Genomic DNA, 21508 nt, shown 5'->3' on the forward strand with positions numbered 1-21508 from the left:
CCTGCTGAATTCATCTAGTCGATGCGTGTCCACAGGCAACAAGAAAGATTTGGGCTTGGTAAAAGAAATAGATTTTGGTCATTGACAATTTCAGTAAGAGGCTATAGGATATTTAAAATCTAGTCCCATGCTGGACAATTTTATATTAGCTCATCCTCAGAATAATCCTCAAAATTATTCTCAGCATAAACCTGTGAGGTAGGTGTCATTATCACCATCTGGCAGATGAGAAAATTGAAGTTAAGATAGATTAGTTGCCAAAGTCATATAGCCAGAAATTGGCAGGGCTGAGAGCCAAACACCTGACCACTTGTTTTAAATTTTGGTTCTCTCCATTACATTACATTCATGGGGAGCATCCCTATACAACTCTGGAGACGTGTGAATTTAAATTTCTCTCTGGTTTTGGTCCCTTACACAAGCCTGTCTTTTCGCTGAAACAATTAGGTGCCCATCATCTTTCTTCTCTCCTCTGATCCTTCCTCCTCATAGCCAACTCCTCCTTCTTTAAGTCTCTACTTTAATTTTGGTTCTTCTCAGAAGGCCTTTGCTGATCTCCTGGACAAGTTCCAATGCTGTGGCCATGAGCAACCAAAGCACCCAGTGCATCGGACCTTTTATCACCCTACGTTGTCATTAATGGTTTATGGTTGTCTTTTCCTCTAGGCTGTGAGCTGCTATCTTTCCTGTTTATTGCTGAATTCCCAATGCCTTGCACATGGTAGGGGCTCATTATATACTGTTGAATGAATAAATGAGAAGTGAGAACTAAGTTGTTTTTTTTTTTTTTTTTTGCGGTACGCGGGCCTCTCACTGTTTCGGCCTCTCCCGTTGCGGAGCACAGGCTCCAGATGCGCAGGCTCAGTGGCCATGGCTCACGGGCCCAGCCGCTCCGCGGCATGTGGGATCTTCCCGGACCGGGACACGAACCCGTGTCCCCTGCATCGGCAGGCGGACTCTCAACCACTGTGCCACCTGGGAAGCCCCAGGTCTAAGTTTAACACTAACTCTTCCCCACCAATTCTGTCTACCAGATAAGAGTAACCCAAAATCAACAAGCAAAGACCATGTGATCAGTTGGATCAGGAAGCACAGATTCTCATTCTGGTCCAAGACTTATTTGCTGGGATATTCCCTCCCCTTCCTGTAACTCAGTTTCACCAGTTATACAGTAGCAGCATCACACCAGATTGCTTCTATAACCCTGCCCGCCACCACCTTGCCCTGATGCTATCGTAGGACGTAGCAAGGCCCGGGCTTGACCTGTGCTAGGAAGTCAGCTCTGCCTAAACCCATCTGCCTTCCCAGCTGTGGGAGATCAGCTCCTACGGGCTTCATATGGTTTCATGAAAATGTCTGTGGCTGCAAGGTGATGCGTGGTGATGAGAGCAAAACTCACGAATGACAGCCACGTGACCCCTAACAGTCTCCTGGTATGCTTTCTTATAATAATCAGTGGTTCAGAGCTATTCCAACTTAGTGTTCCCAGCTCTGCCATATCAACTTTTGTCCAGTTGGCTCCTGGAAAGCCTGAATTTTAGATGGTGTTACAGTTTTGGAAAAAAGTTCTCTGGGAAAAATGAGTAGAATTAAATTATTGTCATCCCATTAAAAAAATCTGCCTTATAAATAATTAAGGCCACCAGAAGCCATCTGGCCTCATCCTGTACAGCATCACTGAGAGGTGGTCCTGGAATTCGTGCTTGAAATCTCCTAATCTGGGGAGATCTCACTACATTTGTGGCAGTGCATTCCACATTTGATAGTTCTCATTGGAAGAAAGTTGTTTATTATGTTTAGCTGAAGTCTGCCATGCTGCAACTTTTCTCCTGTTAGACTGGTCCTGTCTTCTTCATACCCTGAGTAAATGTCTAATCCACTTCCATATGACAATCATTAAACATACTGAAGGATGGAATAAATGAACAGAACTGGCTACATAAAAATTGAAAACTTTAATAAGCAAAAACAATCAACCAGCAACAACAGGCCACCATAAAGAAGTTTAATTGGCACATTCAGGGGAAAATGTGTGTGTAACATGTATGAGAGATAAAACGTTACTATACCTACCAAGAATTCTACAAATTTATTCCCCAAAAATGAGCAAAGGATATTAACTGGCAATTCATAAAGTAAGAAATGTAATGGTACTAAACCTATGAAAGAATATTCAAATTTGCCAAAGTAACCTAAGAAATGTAAATAAAAACAAGGTCATCGCAGAGTGTAAATTGGTTCAATCTTTCTGGAAGACAATTTAAGAATATCAAAATGTTAACTGTGCAAACATAGCACAGGGAGATCAGCTCGGTACTTTGCGTCCACCTAGAGGGGTGGGAGGGAGACGCAAGAGGGAGGAGATATGGGGATATATGTATACGTATAGCTGATTCACTTTGTTCTAAAGCAGAAACTAACACACCATTGTAAGGCAATTATACCCCAATAAAGATGTTAAAAAAACAAACAAACAAAAAATGTTAACTGCGCAAATATTCTGATCCGTAATTTTTACTTCCAGGAATTTATCCTAAGAAGATAATTAGCCAAAAGGACAAAAGTCAAGAATATTGATTAAAATGTGTGCTTACAGCAGCAAAACGATTTAACAACTAAAATCCTATCAATAGGAAATTGGTTATATAAATTATGGTAGACATATACAATGAAATTCTAAATAGCCATTAAATCCGATGACCTAGCTGACACAGATATATGTATATTAAAATAGTGTTGAGTGAGAAAAAGATTAGTTTGATAACTTTCATGTAAAATTGTGTACATACTGCATGTGTATGGATTTGCAAAGTGCTATCGAGAAGTATGTTCATCAAGATATTGACATTCCTCTTGGATAATACAGTTCAGGGTGATTTTCCTTTCTTCTTTACCCTTTTTGGTTGTGTTCATTTTTGTATTGAGAATATATGATTTTTAAAATAATAATAAAATAATAAATGAATATGTACTTTGAAAACACAAATATTGAAAAACACTTCTAATGTCCCTCCTCTCTTCTTTTCTACGCTAAGCCTTCCTGACTCCTTCAGAATTTCTTCATCTGAAATGAACTGGAATCCCTTGCCATCCTGGTTTCCATTTTCAGAAGTCCCTACCTCAACAAGACCTAGATCCCTGGAAAATCCAGGAGTCAGAATGGAATGCAGGGATATGGATATGATCTCTCCGCGCCCAGAGTAGAATGACATTCACCTCCCGAAACCATGCAGCCAATGATGAGATTAGCTTTGGCAGTACCACACCTCACTGCTGATCTACTTTGAGCTCCCTGGTCTCTTTCACACACGGGAGGCTGTGAATTCACTGGGTCCCCACCATGTATTAATACTATCGCTTACTTGAGCCCAGATGAGGGACTTGACATCTATCTTTATTGACATTTCATCAGCCTAGACTTGGCTCGTTATTTTAGCCTGTAAAGAGCTCTACTGAGTCCGAGTCATCCAAAAAGCACCTTTGCTATCCCCCTGCACAACTGAGGACTTTGAATGACATGGTCATTTTCTCCCAAGGTTACCCCAGTTCCTCCTTGTAGGACCAATGTAGATATAGTCCTCTAGCTGCTTCCTCTATGCTCTAGTAGATGAAAAGGTCTACTTTGCAAGTCAAAAGCACGTATTTTCTCTAATCCATTATTGGCAAGGGTGTAAGTTGGTTCTGAGTTTCTGAAAAGCAACTGGAGGATGTTTATGTAAACATTAAATGTGGATAAACTTGACACCAATTTTACACTTCTATAAAAGTTTCTTATATACTGTCTCAAGGATGAGTGCCTAGAAGTGTCTTATACACATATATATGTTCATCATTAATCACAGCAGTGTCTAAAATGCTGAAAAAATAGGAGGGAAACTAAATATTAAAACAATGAGAAATCAGGTGTTAATATATGATAGACTTTATACAGTTAAATACAATGTAGACATTGACAATAAAGATGTACCATAATTATTATCATACAATTATGATATTAATATATGCTATCAATATGTTGTATAATATAACATTAACAACATATTAAGTGAAAAAAGTATGATTACTTCCATCTCTTTTCAAGAAAAAAGATATATAGGGAAAGAGAAATGTTTGGAAGGATGTGTTCCAAAGCTGCAAGAAGGTTGTCTCTGAATGGTGAATGTACGTGTGACTTTCACTCTCTTTTCCATAGTGCCTAAATCTTTTTATAGTGAGCACGTGTCATTTTTTAACAACTTGAAACTCAATAATATTCATTTAGGAATTCTTAAAACATGTACTTCTCTGCTTCTATTTGAGTGAAGTTTTATACTTGAAGCCCCATTTATTGCTACAGCCTACATCAAATTTTTCTGTAAAGGGCCAAATAGTAAATATCTTAGCCTTTGCAGGCCAGACAGCCTTTGCTTCAGCTACTTAACTCTGCTATTGCAGAGCAAAAGTAGCTATAGATACTATGTAAACAAATGAGTTTGGGTGTGTTCTATTAAAACTTGATTTACCAAAATAGGTGGAGGACTGAATTTGGCTCATGGGCAGTAGCTTGGCAACCCTTGTTCTATACCCACATCAAAAGTGCATTTTCATTTTCCCACTTGGTGTTTGCAAACTGTTGCATATACCTTGTATGAGTTAGCTTTTGCTGCATAACGAATCATTCTAAAACTCAGCAGCTCGAAACAACAACCATTTATTTGCTTATGAATCTAAGGGTCAAAAGTTTGGGCTGAGACCAGCTGGGACAACTCATCTCTGCTCCATCTGGGATCAACTAGGCCCACTCATTTGTCTGAGGTTCCCTAGCCATCAACAGTTTCACACATGTCTGGCTGGCTGTAGGGAGGGATGGAAGTAACTGGACCATGTGTCTCTCATCATCCAGCAGGTGGCCTAGGCTTATTCATATCGTGGTAGTCACAGTGTAACCAAGAACAGTAGGAAGGGCTATCCCTATCTGAAGAATTTTTCCAGCCTCTGTCTGCATCACATTTGCTAGTATCTCACTGACCAATCAAGTCACATGGTCAAGTGCAGATTCCAGGGTTAGAGATCCCACCTCCTGATGAGAGAAACTGCAGTCACATGCAAAGGGATATGCATACAGGGTGGGGAATAATTCGTGGCTGTTTTTTACAATCTGACAAACTTCCTCAACAATCTCACCTCTTGTCCTTATCTCCTTCCAGAAGCTCTTCCACTTCTCTTTGAGCAAAGCTATTGTATCTTTTGGCCAAGAACCACAATCTCGATGCATCTTTTCCAGATACAGGACCATAATTCTTCTTCTCACCTGCAGTCAATTGTTACTCACCCAGGAAAAGTGCGTTGAGCAGCTATTTACAAATTGACTCACAATATTTCTCCACGCTCAGATTCCCCTCTTCCAAACTTGTATTTAAATCATTAGCCTGAATCACTTCCCATTCACTGCATCTTCCCTGCTTTCCATGTGTTCATATTCAGGCCTTTGAAAACTGAAGATTAGAAAACTGGACAGTTCCCATGGTGACACATGGGTCTCTTTGATCCTCTTTACTTTCACATGGCGAGGGAAACCACCCAGCCAGCTGAAGCTCATTATAATCTTTTCTGTGAAGAGGGAATCACGCCTTCTTCATTCACCCTCCTTCCCCCAAAAGCATATAAAACGCTGCTGGCAACGTTTAAAAGAAAAGACTTTAAATCTTGCTCAACAGCCATCACTGATGGAGACATTGAGTGACAGCTGAGCGGTAGAGGAAAGCGCATCGTATATGGAGTCAGAAGGTCCGAGTGGGTTCAGAGTCAGCCTCCACCACTATTGGTGTGATCTGGGACAAGTAATTTTCATTTTTCTCATGTGAAAGCATCCAGCATAATACAGAGCAGAGTCCTCAGTAAATGTCTGCTCGTTATGTTTGCTTGCGGTTGTGTGCAAAGCACTATGGGAAGGGGCCACAAAGGGTCCAGAGACCAGTAAGACCCAGCGTGCCAGTGGGGAGCTCATAATATGGCGGTAAGTGAAAGCTCACAGCCCAAAGCTGCTTCTTTTTTTTTTTTAATTCACCATAAAAGGATGATGTAGGAAGAAAACTCTTAAACATTTGTCACCTTCTGGGCTTAATAGGGAGAAAATGCATAATAATGATAATGACATTCAGACTCATTTTGTCACCCCGGTCATCCCATCTTCAGCTCCAAGCCCTGAATTGTTTCCTATGGAAGTAACCCTCCAGTGTCAGCCCACTGCTGGTGCGGCTTCCCACATCCCATCCTTGAGAGGTGACATCTCAAAAAGAGTTTGGAAAGCTCAGTTCATCCAGAGAACTAGATAATGAGGTTAGAGAGCCACAAATGACAATTGATTTGGCAGGAGACTCTCCGGATAGAGGAGAATAAGAGTGAAGACCAAAGGCAGCTATCTTTTTACAAGAAATAAAGGCGATTTCATTTTGGCTTATATCACTGGGTTATTTTCATTCTTAAAAAAGGACAAGAGAAAATCCAAAATAATGAGTCAGTTTAAATTAGAGCTGATTTGCAAACCCAATCTGTTCTTTGGGTGACCGTGAGAAAATTACTTTAAACTCTCTGAACCTGAGAATATTCATCTATAAAGCAAGGATAATTATCCTTATAATCTCTAATAACATATCAACATTCAGTAGAGAGTACTCCAAAAATAAATAAATGACAAAAATACTCTACACTATTTGGTCTTTGGTATACCCGAAGTGGTCTTTAGGGGGGAGAGAGAGAGAGAGAGAGAGGAAAAAAAATTTTGCACCTAAGATGTGCCAGGACCTCAGCTCTATTTATCTTCAGTTTTACAGGTCAGGAACCTGAGGCTCAGAGAAGTTAGGCAACTGGTCCAAGATCCCAGAGCTATTATGTGGCAGGCGATGCTGACTCCAAACCTAATACTCCTCCTCAGCCACTGTCCAAATCGTGGTAACCACAGCCACAAGCTAGAACAGAGTGTGGCCTTGGCACCCCATGGAAATGCTTCTCCTGCAGAGACTCGGGTTGGCGCTTGGCCAGGAGTCCCCAAGGAAGGTGATCTGGCCTGGCTGGTGGCAGTGTCTGGCGGGCACCCTGGGGAGCCATGCTGGGGCTGGCCTCACGCACAGTCTGCCACAATGAGCAGGAAGAGGGTGTAGCTCTGGCTCTAATGAAGTTCGCAGATGCTGGAGACATGTAAACACCAGTGGGTGTGGGCGATCTGCAGGGTGGAGAAGCAAGCATGGGCCGCTCCAGCAGCTCAGAGCGGGTAGAAATATGGGCAAGAGGTAATGAAGGAAAATCCATCCACTGGGGCTTGTTTGGGAACAGAGAGCAGCCCAGGGACACGCCCTGAACAAGAGGCAGGGGTCTATGGAGGCGACAGGGGGTCTAACGCCAGAGGGAGAACTGCCAGGGAAGATGACACCGAAACTTCGGGCTCCAAACTGACGGCCTCATCGTCCAGCAAGTGCTGACCGAGCAGCTCCCAGTACATGACTCTGCAGTGAGGGTGTGAGTCTAAGACCTTGTCCCCACTCACCAAATAATAGCGCAATTAACATTGACTAAACTGAATCCTGACTCCCCCGCTCACTAGCTGGGTGCCTCGGCAAATCACTAACAACTTTAAGCTCTACGTTCCTCACCTGCAAAATGGGTAATAACAATTAGTACCTTCCACATAAAGTCATTTTGAGGATTAAATGGTATAATGCATGTGAAAAAAAGGAAACACTTGGCACAGTGCTTAGTCCAAGCTAAGCCCTTAATAAAGGGTGGCTGCTAATGTTACTATTAAGACTCCCTTACATGCCCGGGCAACAGGTTTATCACTGTGCGGGTACTAGCAGGAAACAGATGACAGACTCACCTGGGACATTTAAAATGAATTTTATTAAAGGGACGATTTGTTGAGCAATGGATTTTGAGACACCCAGGAACTAACTACATTAGCAACCTATCCTCCATCCCTCAGCCTTTGTCGAAAGCCAGAGCCACCCCCCCCCACCCCCACCCCGTGGGAGCTGGAGCCGGAGTGTGGAGAGAGGGATGCGGCCACTGGCCAAGAATCAAGCAAAAGCAGGGGGCGTGGTTAGGGGAGACTCTCTCTCCCCACGTGCCCCTCAATCTTCTGCCACTACCTCCCCTTGGCTGAACTCCAGAGGAAGGTGGAAAGCAAGAAGTGCCATCTAGGTCAGCCTCCCGGGCACCAGTGAAGCAGGGCAGAGGCTGGTGGAGCACAGATCTGAGGACGGGCAGCAAACAGAACAACAGCCCAGCCTCCCAGACTCATTTATTAGTCTCATTAAACCCTAAGAAAGTTGGTGTCATTATCTTCCTTTTTCAGATGGGAGATGCAGGAACTCATTCAGAAACCCAGCCTGAAAAATGATGGAGCCCCCATTGGAATCCAAATCCATCTCCCCATGAGCCACCCCCCACGGACTCAGTCATGCCAGTCACCAGGAGAGTAGATTTGGAGGCCCCTCATTACCCATAGAGACTGCATGGGAGGGTATTCCCACATGAAACCAAAAAGTAGCATAGAATTTTAAATTAGTGTGGGTTAAGGGGTGGTTTTGTAAAAACAAGCAGAATGAGAAAAGTGGACCCTGTGTGCCCAAGTGGACTAGGAGTTCATCATCCCTTCAACAGACGTGTCCTTGAGCACCTTCAGCGCTCCCTGTGGGGCCGGAAGAGAGAGGCCAGCTAGTAGGAACAGCCTTCATTTACACAGCACCTCCAAGGGAAGTGCTTGTTTGGGAACAGATTCCGAGTACGTTATGTGCGTTTACACCTATTCCAAGTACATTATGTGGGTTTACACCTTTTAATAGTAGATCTAATTCACTTAATCATCATTATATCATTTAATCAAACATGGATACTGCCCCTGAAACACTGACGGAGTCTCATCATGTACAGATGATTTCAGCGATGTGACCAGGGACATAGTTGCTAACTCAGAGGAGCAACCAGATGTTTAAGAGCAGACGGAAGAGGTCGGCACCTAGGGGTGCACTGCAGGCGGCTCTCACGGGCTTCTTAACTAAGCATTCAGTGACCACATGGCAGACTTGAAAGCAGCCATGGTGGGAGTGATTGGTAATCACTGTAAATGAAGGTTGGGTTTGTTTTTGTGTTTGGGGTTTTTTTTCTGAGGGATCGTTGCATTGCCTGGAGGGCTTCCCAGAGGAGGAATATTTAATGCAGATTATTCGTAAGGAGATGGGAAGGTGCTCCAACTTCCTCCTACTTCTTTCCCACACCCCTTCCTCCAGCCTCATTTGAGCCAATCAAGGCAGCCCACACACACTCCTGTGTGCTGCTCTGCCCCCTGCCCTCTGCCCTCTGCCCTCTGCCCTCTGCCAGGAAGATACTTTTCATCTTATCTCCCGGAGAAGCTCTTCCTGGTGAGTCTCTTTACAGATACCTTGAATGCAAACACCTGCCCAGGACCCAATGCCAGCTGGACGACCTTGGGCGCCCTTGCCCTCTCGGAGCCTTGTTTTCCTGGGCTGTAAAGTGGGGGAAATTCGAGCTGCCCTGTCTACTCCACAGAGTTGTTTTGGGAACAGGATAAGATGGTCCCAGGGCCACACAGGAGAGGTGAGCGCCAACAAAGGCAGGCAATGAAACGCTCGCCGGCAGCGCTGGGAGCGAGCTCAGGATCCATCGAAACCAATGCTCTCAACTTACAAATAGGAAAACCGAGATGTCTTTAGCTAGCATGTTCCTTGGCTAGATTACTGAGGGCAGTGGAAGAATATGATCTCGTGAGCGTCCCAGAAGATCTCTCCTCATGCCCACCGTGGACATGTGGGCACCCCCAGGCCAGACCTCCCAGGAATGAGATTCTGGAATCAGTGCAGAAGTAACAGCATCCCCCAACTTCCCAAGCAGTAGGCCACGGAGAGGAGGGCTGTCTCTCGAGGTAAGAGAGAGCCAGGAGGGCCAGTGCTATGCAGAGACCCGGTGGAGCGCGGTGGGTCAAACTGCCTCACCCCTTACCTCCCCACCCGCAGCAGAAGAGGGGAAGCAGGGAAGGCAAGGAGAAACGGGGCCTCGCAAAGCAGTAAGAGCCAGTCTACTGGGAGAACTGTAACCCAGGGGCTCTCTCAGAGACCTCAGTGAGATGAGGCATCACCAGCCAGAGAGGTAGCTGTCAGGTGAGGGTCGGGTCAAGGCCAGGTCCAGTCTTGGGGAGCAGCCCATAGAGGCGGAGCTCGTAGAGCAGGTGGGCATCAACAGGGGCCCAGACAGGAGGTGGATACCAGGGGGCTAAAAAGCAGGAGGGCGCGGCCGAGGGCCCGCAGGAAAGACTGCTCTTCTCATCACTCTTGTCCAAGAGTCCAGAGTGAGGATATGGTTGTGTTTCTAAGGATGTTTCAATTTTATAAGTTCTACAGCAATACATTCTCAACGCAAACAATTCGAACAGGACATGCAAAGCAGGAACCTCCCTCGACATCTACCCTGTCCTGCCACTCTCCCCGGAGGCTCATGTTTTTAATTAATTTTTATTGGACTACAGTTCATTTACGGTATTGTGTTAATTCCAGGTGTACAGCAAAGTGAATCAGTTATACATATACACATATGCACCCTTTTTCAGATTCTTGCCCACAGAGGTCATTACAGAGGACTGGGTAGAGTTCCCTGTGCTACACAGTAGGTCCTTATTAGTTTTCTGTTTTAGGAGGCTCATTTTGATGTACATCCTTCCCAGCCCTTGTGCATGAGTTCATATCCATATATGTTCATAGCGGAAATGTGCGGCTGTGTGTGTATGGTTTTGTCTTCATGAAATCAACCCTACACAATATCTTGAATCTTACCATTTTGCACCTGACACACACACACACACACACACACACACACACACACACGGCAGAGCCACCAGATTCCTTACAAACCACCGCATCTAATCTGGAGGAGTGATAGATTATCTGATCAGTCCCCCCGTTGATGGACACGGTAGACTTTTCCTACTTTTCCATTAGCGAGCAATGCTCTAATGAACATCCTTTCACGAACCTGTCACCAGGAAGCAAAGGAAATTGTATTTCATATATATTCTCTTTTTATTTCATATATATACATATATATATATAAGGGTAAAACATTTTCAGCGATGAGAATCGCCTAGGAAAAGTATGCGCCTCGACCTCCCATGCACCCCCTGATTTAAAACCCCTCTAGACAAAGATGTTGAAAGAATGCCATCAGGAACTGTGGCTGCGTGAACTCAAGATGGGACCAAGTACCTTAATAAGTCGTTTCCGTCTCCACTTGCAAGGGCTCTTGCATATTTCGTGTCCCCTTAGTCATCATTTGGGTGAGTTCTACATATTTATGCTTGTTCTTTTTTTCATCTGTCCTCATAAATCAATCCCTGCAGTCTCCTAATCGAAGCCAGCTTTTCAAACGAAACTGTAGCCGGGTGTTTAACTAACTAAATATTGTTTTGCCCCCAGCACTGACAGAGAGGGGGGTGGGATGCGGCCTTGGTAATTGTCCTCCCTTCTTCCAGCGACTCCGGGAAAACACGTGCTGCCCCAGCAGTGACTGACAGAGCCCCAGGTGGGCGGCAGCCTCGGGTTTGGAGGGAGCCGCAGTTGTGAGGTTTTCCTTTGCTCTCTGGACTTCGCCCTCCTTATCCCTGGGAATCCCCAGGACATAGGTCATCCTTCCCTGGGCTACCCTTAATAAAGGAAGAAAAAGTGTGAGGCTGCCCGGAGCGGCACCCAGCAGGGCACACGCCCTCCGAGGCAGCCTGTTCGACTCTCCTTCCCCGGGTTCTGTCAACCTCCAGGCTGCAGCTGTCATTGGAGAACAGAAGATGTCAGCTCTTGGTACTTCGCTTCCAGCAACCTCCCACTGTGGTCTCAGGTGGCTACCAGTGTGGCCTCAAGAGCAACAAGACTGAGTGCATTTCTCCCTGAAAGCTGCCTTTGAACCTCATCTTGAACCGCCCTCAATCCTTCCACTGCCCCCACTGTCTGCGGCAGCAGCGGTTCTCAAAGTGCGGTCCCTGGGAACCTGTCAGAATCGCAAATTCTCAGCGCCAACCCCAGACCCACTGGATCAGCATCTCCGGGGCGGGGGCTCAGCCATGTGCGTTTGAAGGAGCCCTCCAGGCGACTCCGATGCACGCTCAAGTTTGAGAAGCACTGACCTGCAGGATGATGTCCACGCTCAGACTCCCCAGCCCTCCACGCACTGGCCCTGCCGGCCCCTCCAGCCCCGTCTCTCCTTGCTTTCCTGACAGAACTCAACACCACGTGGGACAGACACACCCCGTGGGTCTCTTCTCGCCTCTGTGCTTGCTGTCCCTTCTACCTGCCGTGTCCTCGCCCACCTGACCCCCCGCATCAAATACCAACCCCCATCTTTTAAACACCAGCTCACTGTCCCCTAGGAAGCCTTCAGTGACGTCTCCAAGAAGAGAGAAAAACACCTGACATCTACAGGGTGCTTACTATATGCTGGGTCCTGGTCCAAGAACTTGATTTTTTCAAAAGTTTATCCTCTTAACGGCTCCACGAGGAAGGTATTACTATGACTCCCATTTTACAGACGAAGAAACAGAGGCCCAGAAAGCTTAAATAACTGGCCCAAGTTAACAAGAGGTGAAATTGGCATTTGAACCCTTGGATCTGGAGCCTTGAACCTTTTGCTCTATTGTCTCCTGTGATACACCCAGTCTAGTAGTGTCAGGGCCTCACCCTGGGCCCCCTCAGAACACACCTGTTGCCCCTGCCTCATGACAGCCCTTCAGGTGTGTGGAGAAAACTCTCAGGTCCTGCCCGGAACTGCTCTTCTCCAGGCCAACATCCACTGTTCCCTCAACTGGCCTCCCTGCGACTTGGCTCTGTAATCACAGCTGCCAGTCGGATCACCACAGCTGGCTCCCGAACGCTGGAAGCTTCCACATCATCCTCTCATTGGCTGCCTTTGACTTCTCCGATTTCCTGTTTCCAATCACAGGGCCCGAGCCTTTGCATCAAGAATGATGACATGACATGAATGCTTTCTGAAAAATCTCATTTTCGAAAGCCATTTCCTATTCATTTCCTTCCTTATCGAGGCCCCTCCCAGCCCGGCTTGTGTTAAAAAAAGAAAGAAAGAGGAAAAAAATAAAAGAAATCTGTGTTTTTCCATGCTCAGACTGGCTAGCAGAGTTGCTGCTTGGGTCCCCTTATGGATGAGCTGCTCAACCAGTGTCTCCCAAAACCATGGGCCTTGGAACCATCTCTGCAAACCCAACCACTGAAACTCCCCTTAAATGTCTCCCTTCACCACCTGTGTGGGATTTGTGGCAGTCATTTCGCTTAGGGAATTCTCTGGCTTGAAAGATCAGCCTTGGAACTGAAAGGACCACTTCTCACCTTTCCTCAGCCTAGGAAGTCTAGTTTTCTCATCTTAGGAGACACACGGCTGCACTTCTCAAACACCCTCACTTCTCACTTGAACGAGGTCTGAGTGCTGTCTTTAAAGTCTGATAAGCCTGAGCTTGAATGGGAGTTCCTTGTTAGCTGGGCAGCTTTGAAGAAGGCATTTAACCTCTCTGATCCAGTTTTCTCATTTGTAAAATGGGGCTAAAGATAATGCTGTATTAGTGTCCTAGGGCCGCAGTGGTAACAAATGAGCACAAACTGGGGGGCTGAAAACAACAGAAATGCTCTCTCTCACGGTTCTGGAGGCCAAAAGTCCAAAAGCAAGGTGTTAGCAGGGCTGCACTCCCTCTGAAGGCTCTGGGGGAAGATCCTTCCTTGCCTCTTCCAGCTTCTGGTGTTCCAGGTATTCCCTGGCTTGTAGCTGCATCACCCCAACCTCTGCTTCCATCTTCACTTTCCCTTCTTCTCTTTCCTTTCTCCTCTGCCTCTACCCCCGCCCTGCCCTACTCCCTGTCCTGGGAACAGGTCTCCTGAGCTGACTGCTTCCAGCTGGCCCAAGGCCAGTAACAGTCATGTTAACAACCTGTATGTGATCGTGGCTCCATGAAGCCCTCTTTATGTAGACAGACCCATCTGACTCATATCAATAGCCTGGTTGGTATTTCATGGCAGGTACTTCATTTATCCCCATTTTACAGATGGGTACATGGAGGCTCAGAGAGGTTACATCACTTGCTAGGCCCACTCAGCCGGTAACTCAGATCAAATGAAGCTATCACATTTCCCTGAGCTCTAATGTGTGAGCAGAGGGTGACCTTGAGGATGATGCCCAGCTGTGAGTTGTCTGGAGGTGCCAAGAATGCAGGGAGATGGCTGCCCAGGGAATGCCATTCCTGCCAAAGGTCAAAATCCACTTGTGCCTTTGCTGCTCGCCAGACCTTAAGTGCAGACAATACAGCCATCCCGGCGGCTGCACCAGAGCACCTGCCCACCTCACCCTTCCACTGATATTTGAATAACTTCAGAGCTGAAGTCCTTGTTTCAGAGTCTTGTCATGGTCGAAGGACTCAAGTGGGAAATAACCTCAAAACCACTAGTGCCTGGCCAAATGTAGGTGCCCCAATAAACTTTTGCAGGAGGAAAGGAAGAATGAAGCTCTGCCTGGGTTGTAGACCCAGTTCAGATGCTCACTCACAAGCTGTGTGATGTTAGGCACATACCAAGCCCTCTCTGTGCCTCGACCTGGCCACATGTGGGCAAAGTAGGTTTGGATAAGATGACGGCTCAGCCTTTCAATCCCAGCCATTCTAGGAGTCCTGGGTTCTAGCACGTCTGTACCATCAGGCTTGTCTGAAATGATAAATGGACATGGAATAAAGCTGAGCCATGGAGTCCAAATCTCTTCATCTATTCTTCTTTCTAAGGCTGGGTCCCATTGCTTCCCATATCGATAAGATGGAAGTAAGGATGTGTATTTCCTCCTTAGCTTTCCCTGCTTAGCTGTGTGACCTTGAGAAAGTTATCTAACTTCTCTGAGCCTCAGTTTCCTCATCTACACGTGGGGAAAATAGCAATACCTATGTTACTGGGTTACTGTGGGTATTATATACGCAGAGTCCTTGATGCAGTGTCAGGTACCTGGAAAACACCCAAACACCATCATATCACCAGGGCCATCTTAGCCCTGGGTTTATTCCACACGGATTGCAACTCAAATGGAGTTCAGCCACCAAATCTTTCGGCAGGTTGTGTTGGTCCCTTTGATCACCTTCCTCAGTCTCCAGAGCTGGCCTAGGAGCAGACTTCCTGCTGCCTTTTTGGGCCTCCCGGATTGCAGCTGAGGCCAGGAAGATGCTCTGGAAGCTCCAAGCCCAGAGAGGGAGGTGGAGAGTGAGGGCCCTGCACAAGTAACCAAACCAACTCCAACTGCCATCAGGGGACATGCCAGCAAGGTCCTTCTAGAACTGGCTGAGGGCATTAACCTCCGAAAAGAGGTAATCGTTAGATCTCTGTGTGCACGTACACGTGTACACGTGTGTGTTGCGTGGAATTTGTGAAGAGCTTTGTATCCAAGTTGACCTGAGCTTGGCTCTCCCTCTTATGGGCTACATAACCTCTACTAGTCACTTCCTCTCCCCCAGCCTCAATCACCCTCTCATAAGCAGGGAGAAAAATGTCAGGATGATTCAGTGATATAATGGGAAAGGGAGCTTAGAGTTATATGAATAACTGCATCCTCTCCTTAAATCAGGGCAGAGGTGGAGTCTTACAGGCTGGGGTTGGGGGGCATGTCCGAAGCCCCAGATAGGACCACACAGTCCTATCAGATAGTCTGATTTCCTCAGAGGGCAGGCTGCTGGTTCATTCATTCTCTCATTCATTCAACAAACAGTTACTGAATCCCTCCTTGAGTTGGGGGCTGTGCATACTATTGGGTCACAGCGACAAAGAAGATCTGACCCTGCCTGGAGGAGCCCAGTGACCAGTTGGGGAGACAGGCACGTCCGCAGATCGTGGCTTGAGGTCCAGGGAAGACCACGGTGGAATCTGAGTGGAGGAGGGAGGTGGCTGGCTCTGGGGGGAAAGCAGGAAAGGCTTCAGAGAAGAGGAAGCCTTGCATCTGGGCCTCCAGGTGGGAGAAGCTCATACAGCAGTGGAGGGAGGGAAAGGACATTCCCAGCAGAGAGGCAGCTCTAATAGCATGGGGGCCTGAAGGGCTTCGGGGTATCAACTGAACAGATGAGAACAATGAGTGAACAAGGGAAGTCAGTTGGGCTAGGAGCGAAAGAGGCCACGTGGGCCTTGCCAAGGAGTCTGGACAAACAGAGCCAGAGACCCAGCAGATCTGACTTTGTCCACAGTGCTGTCCGCAGGCCAACACTATCAGTATCCCCAGGAGACACTCAGAATTGCACATCCCACCGCTCATCACGCTGTATACCCTGAACTTATATAGTGCTGTGTGTCAATTGTATCAATAAAACCGGAAGAAAAAAAAAAGTAATATTTAATTTAATTTTTAGAAAGGAAAAAGAAATACATATCCCCAGGCCCCACACTGTACCTGCTGAATCAGGAGCCATGGGCGGTGGTACCCGGGAATCTGTGTTTAACCAAGCCCTCCAGGTGATCCTGTGGCAAGATGCAGTGTAAGAGGACTAGTCTCAAACATAATAACTAAGGGCTCCTGTTTACAGAGCACCTACTTGGTGGCAGGCACTAGGCCAGGTCCTTTACATGCTTATCTGATTTAATCCTCACAACAAGCCTATGAGATGGGTCTGTCATTATTCCCATTTTACAGATAAGAAAACTGAGGTTCATAGAAGTAAAGTCACTTACTTGAGGTCGTGAAGCTACTAAGTAGCAAATCGGAGATCTAAACTCAAACTGTGAGACTCCCAGGCATCACTGAGAGAAAGGTGGTCTGCCTTAGGAGTTTCTGATGCCAGGAGATGGGAAGGAGCATCAGAGAACCTGAGATTTTCTGGGGCTAAACAACAGGATCCGTTGACCTTGATAGGTATGGGGAGAGAGCAAGAATAGACAAGGAAGACCCCAAGCTCCCTAGGTTGAGAAATTGAGGGGCTAGAGACGCAGGGGCATCAGGAGGAGAAGGGAAGAGATGAGGCTTCCTACTGGACTGTGCAGGGCATAAGGAGAACATCAAAGATGCAAAATGTTCCCATGAGAACTGGAAAACAGGGTTGTTATCCACCTCTTGGTGGGTGGTATAAGCATAGATATATTGGATTAGACCAAAAAGTATACTTGGCTCAAATTACTTAGGAGCTTTAAACTTTAGGGAGCTAAATCACCCCAAGATTTATAAGTTAGTGGGGAAGGGGTTCAGGTTGAGGGACGTTGTACTCACCATGAGCAGCAGTGAGGGGACCCCAAGTCTTTGGAACCCATCCAATTCCTCCCTTGACCTAGATGTGACCTTTTACTGGGTCTCAGAAAGAGAGGGGAAAATGCCTGCCCTCACAGGAGAGGGTGACAGAGCAATTAGTAAGGCAGATTCTAAAGCTTCTGAAATGCGAGGATCCAGGTGCTGAGTTCATCTGCTCGAAAGACGAGAAAACAGAAAACCCTCTTTTAGTTCCTATTTGGGTAAAGCTGGACATAAATCATTCTTTGAAAAGGTGGCATGGGTGCCTTTGGTTGGAGGGTCTCAAGCTCTTTCCAAACATCACCTCATTAATCCTGGCAAACACCAGGAGAGGAGAGAAGGCCCCAACAGGCGGCACCTTTTGTGTCATAACAGATGAGACCAACTTAAAGACTGGGCAGGTTCCAGGTGGACGTGACACAAGGCTCTGCTCACTGGTGTTAGCTACTCTGCCCTATGGGCTGAGGGTGTGGGGAGGGGGGCGAGGCGTGAGTGTGTGTGTGTGTGTGTGTGTGTGTGTGAGTGTGTACTCTCTGTGGCCTTTTAGTCTTCTTAATTATCTCAGACCAGGAAAAGTAAATGAGGCCGCAGCAGCTGGAAGGTGGGTGACATGTTACTGCAAAGTCCATATTCTTTGAAAATGACAGATTATTGCAAAGATATAATCCCATTTTCTTGCAGCTTGTCCTTGATAAATGCCTCTTGTTTATTTCCGGCCCTTCTACACGTGTGGGCATTATTGCAACGTGCAGTTCTAACTTAAAAAAGGGGGATAGGGAAGGGAGTGAGAGGAGGAGAAAGTTAAGAGCTAAGTCCAACATCAGATGCCCAAATGTCATTCGTCTCCTTCGGGTTTGTCTGGGGGTTGAGTCCGCTTTGGTGTTTCAAAGTCAGGAAAAGGTCTAAAAGTAGCAGGTTGTCTTAGAAATGGAAATTATTTGATGTAGTCTCTCCTTTTCTTTTTAATAAAGAAGGGAAAGGAAATAAAAGAGAAAGAGAATGTGAAAAAAGAGGAAAGGAGAAACAGAAGAGAAAGAAAGAGAGAGGGGGAGAGAGAGAAAGAGGAAAGAGAGAGAGAAGAAAAAGAAAGAAAGAAAGAAAAAGAAAGGAAGGAAGAAAGAAGAAAGGAAGGAAGGAAGGAAGAAAGGAAGAAAGAAAAGAGAGGCACAGAGCCGATGGCGAGCGCCAAGTCGCGCTATCCCGGCTCCCTACCCGGGAGAGACGAGCACTTTCCTCCGCGGCCGCGGGCTCGGAGCTTTTAAGGGTTTCTAATCCTGGAAGGCTGTCTGACATCACCCCGTTTCTTGTCGGCTGATGTTTCGTACAAGCCTCTCATTTCCTCAGTGTTTTCAGAGCACCAATTACTGCAACAATCTCGTGTTTATGTTTGCTCTCTCTCCTGCCTCGCTGGCCCTCCGCCTGGAGCCTCTGCTGCTCTCCGACGCGGGGAGCCCAAGGGGGCTGGGTGGGGGGAGCGGGTGGGGGGACCTGGATCAGGCATTGCAGAAAAAGGGAGGGGTCCCCCTTAATTTTTTTTCATTGACTTCAGCACCATGTGATCAGGAAGTCTGGCCTCCCTCCATTTCCCCTCCCGACTAAAGGGAAACATTGTGTAGCAGCCGCCGCGGCCACTGGTGGGACGGCCTTCGCCGCCTGACGTAGGGAGATAAAAATAACCGGCATATTTAAGGCAGGAGCAGGAATCCCGGCGCTCACACGCGGCCTGGTCAGTTCCCGAGGCCGGTCGGCCGCAGGGCCTGCAGGGAGGCCTGCGCGCTCTTGAGCGCACGGGAGCTATCGCGAGTGCCAGCGCCGGCGACCTGGGGACCCGGGCAGCCGGGCACCCGGGCCCACCGCCCAGGCCCGCCGAGCCCCGCGGGGCCCCGGAGAGGCCGGCAAGGCTGGTCGCCGGCAGCCTGGCTTCAGCGCGCTGGGCCGGGCCTGGGTTCTGTGTCCTGCCTTCCTGGAGATGGGAAGAAGGAAGGATGCGGTGGCAGAGGGAGGGTGGCGCGGGGCCTGACGCTGAGCCGGAAGGCACACCCCAAGCTGCCACTAAAAAAGCCTGCCAGTCATACACACCACGGTCCACACACTCTCCACTCAGGTCCCCGTCTCCAGCCCCTTTAGACGCTGGAACTACCTATTGCAAGGCAGGACTGGAAACAAACGAAAACCAGCTCTCCAAAGAAAGTGGGGCAAATCCTTGCAAAGTTCAGCGATTTCAGAGGAGAGCACAGATTTCCCAGGAGCCTGCTACCTAGACACCCACCTAAGGCCTCTACAGATTTCCTCAGAACTCCTCACCACTGCCCTCACCTCTACCTGTCCAGGGACCCAGAAAATAGAAAAGGAGGAAGTGTCCCTGCCCCCTAGGTGAGTCCACATCCCCCGTCTCCACAGCACAAACCACGGGGACGAGTACTTTACCCGTATGGCACCGCACTGCAAACCGTCCCTCATGGGAGGTTTTATGACCCTGATTTTACATAAAAGGAAACTGAGGCTCGGGAGATAAAACGATTGCCCAAGTCCACACACGGGCAACGCTTCCCCAGCACCTCAGTCACCTCCTTCGACTGCGTTTACGTGACAACATTGATGTATCATCCTGGCAACCACCTTCCTTCTGTTTCTCCTACTCCCTAAATAAAATTAATACCAAGCAAAACAGCGGTGGTGAGCTTTGCGCTGACCTGTGAGATCACAGTTTTGCCACTGGGCCACAAAGAAGTTTTTATTTCTAATTAATAATGGGAAATCTCCCAGCCTTCTGATGTCTAAAGTAGAAAGATGTTTCAAATTTTCTGGCAGAGTTTTTAACCTAGCCAAACCGGCCGATGAAAGGTCAGTGATACTCACCCCTAATTTTTTTTTTTTTTGCCATTACAGAGATAACAAATAGCTATTTTCTGGGTGGAAGAGGCAACGAAGTTTCACTTAGGGAACTTCAGGAATTTTACCACCCGTGAGGATGGAGACACCAGGGTCTGGCATGGTCATTGCTGAATCCCCAGCACAATGCCTGGCACTTAAAGTACTCAACTCGTAATTGTTAGACCGAGTGAATTGCGGGTTGTGGGAAAGGGAGCGGCTCTCAGAGACACATCGCGGTGATATGTGCTGCTCTTACCTTTGATAACTGTAGAAGCATGACCATATTTAGTCCTTAGAGTAAACCTAGGAAGTAGGCATCGTTATCACCCCTGCCTGGCATACAGGGAAACTGTAGCACAGAAAGAACTTACCCAAAGTAACACAGGAAGTACTAGCGCTGGAATTCGAACCCAAGCAGTCTGACCGCAGAAGCCAAGCCCTCAAGCACTAAGCTAAATCCAAAGAGGTGCCCATGAGACGTCAGAGAAAGGGACCCACCATTTACTAAGCAGCCCCTCTGACTCAAGTTCCACGCTTGCTACTGGATTGATGGGTGCAACGCCACGCTCTCCACGCCCTCAGGCAGGTGAGTCCAAGCAAGGCGGGACCAGAGGTTCTGTGAAGGCAGTCTTGCTTCTCATTGTCTCTGTATTTCCAACCTCAACTCTCACGAATGTCTGTTCAACTGTCCATCCTGAGAGAAGCCTTCTTTGGTCACTGTCAGCCCAACTATTCAGCTCCCCTCTCCATCCCCCCAGTAGACACTGCTGATGACTGCATTAAAGCACCTGTCACATCTCCTTGCTCACTGGCCTGCTCTCCCACTGGTTGGGGAGCACCTGGAGGGCAGAATCAAGGTCTGGTTCAGCTCTGTATTCCCAGTACAAGTGCAGGGCATGGTAGCCAACTGAATGTTTGCTAAATGGTGAATGAGTATGTATTAGACCTCCACTAGTCTCCTAAAGATACAGACCCCCATCACCACCACTCTTAATTTTCTCTATCTCAGTAGCCCTCTCTGTTGCACCACAGAATTTGTCAGTCTGTAATTTGATCTGTTTCCTCCCACTCCCCCCAGTAATCCATGAGTGCAGGAACCACTTCTGTTTTCCCACCCTAGTATTCCCAACACTATTAAAATGCCACATGTTGCAGGCACTCAATAAACATTTGTGAAATAAATGAGTGAATGAATGAATGAATGAATCTACACTCCTTGGAGCAATTCTTACCTTTCTGTTTTCAATAAGTTTATTCCAAAGTCAATCTTAATTGAGCAAAGCCACTTGAAATAATGTCATTGCCCAGATTGTATTCATAAAGTAAGTGCTTTTTGTTTGGTGACCACTTCAAATCCAAG

The sequence above is a fragment of the Phocoena sinus genome, chromosome 6 (assembly GCF_008692025.1).
Source record: "Phocoena sinus isolate mPhoSin1 chromosome 6, mPhoSin1.pri, whole genome shotgun sequence".
Classification (NCBI taxonomy): Eukaryota; Metazoa; Chordata; class Mammalia; order Artiodactyla; family Phocoenidae; genus Phocoena; species Phocoena sinus.